The sequence below is a fragment of the Triticum aestivum genome, chromosome 3B (genome assembly GCF_018294505.1).
Source record: "Triticum aestivum cultivar Chinese Spring chromosome 3B, IWGSC CS RefSeq v2.1, whole genome shotgun sequence".
Lineage (NCBI taxonomy): Eukaryota > Viridiplantae > Streptophyta > Magnoliopsida > Poales > Poaceae > Triticum > Triticum aestivum.
The window spans coordinates 535,083,868-535,085,124 of record NC_057801.1 but is presented as its reverse complement, the minus strand read 5'-3'; positions in this window follow the sequence as shown (position 1 = coordinate 535,085,124).

Below are 1,257 nucleotides of genomic sequence, written 5' to 3'. Positions count from 1 at the left end.
CACCTGCCCACGATCCTCCCCCCTCTCGGGAGAGCCGTCAATCACTGCAAAGTCTAAGGGGGGAAGCGTGCCCTCTAGCACATCAGCAGACTCCACCCGATCACTCCAAAGCCTAGGAGGAGCAGAAGCAGGCTCAAACGAACCGAATCTCAGAGTGCTCATAGGTACCATAACAGAAGAAACATCCCCAGATCCCGGCGCCTGCAAGGTGGAACTCGGCCCATTGGCCGACTCATGCCCAACATCATCCCCTCGTGCATCCGTGTTACCCGTACCATCATCATTATCATGCATATCCACATCCGTTCCTGCCAAAGCCTCAGCAAAAAGATATGTATCCTCAAACTCAATCTCAAGGTTGAAGACCTCACCCCTGTAGGTCCACTTGACCACGTCAGGCACAAACTCAATGTCGAGGACACTCACTAGCAAGCGGGCCACTCCATTAGCTCTGGTGAAAGCCATATATACCTTCTTAGTTTTCCCGACCAGAATCCCCAAGCTAGCAGCAATTCGAGCATCGTGAAGAGGCTTGGAAGGAGCCCCTGAGAAACGCAACCAAACCTGAGCGAGGGGCTTGCCCTGCGGCTCAACTCGCTTCCACTCATGGAACTCGAGGATGCACTCCGTACCAGGTACTCAGCATAACCCAAAACTCAGCATATGCTCCAAGTCCTCTGATGTAGGAAAGTCAACCTTATAAGTGTTATCCTCGAGGCGAGTGAGTTCCCACACAAAGTTACCTGGAACTAACTCAGAGAGCCTGTGAATAATCTGCGCCTCAGACACATCACTCTTAGTGACTTTGACAATCTGAAAGATCGTGGATGTCTCCTAGAGGAGGGGGGGGGGTGAATAGGCGCTTTAAAATAATTAAAGTTTAGGCTTCAACAAATGCGGAATAAACCTAGCGGTTAATTTGTCAAGCACAAAATGTACAACAACTAGGCTCACCTATGTGCACCAACAACTTATGCTAAGCAAGATAAATAACTAAGTGATAACAAGACATATGACAAGAAACAATATGGCTATCACAAAGTAAAGTGCATAAGTAAAGGGCTCGGGTAAGAGATAACCGAGGCACGTGGAGACGACGATGTATCCCGAAGTTCACACCCTTGCGGATGCTAATCTCCGTTTGGTGTGGTGTGGAGGCACAATGCTACCCAAGATGCCACTAGGGCCACCATAATCTCCTCACGCCCTCGCACAATGCAAGATGCCGTGATTCCACTAAGGGACCCTTGAGGGCGG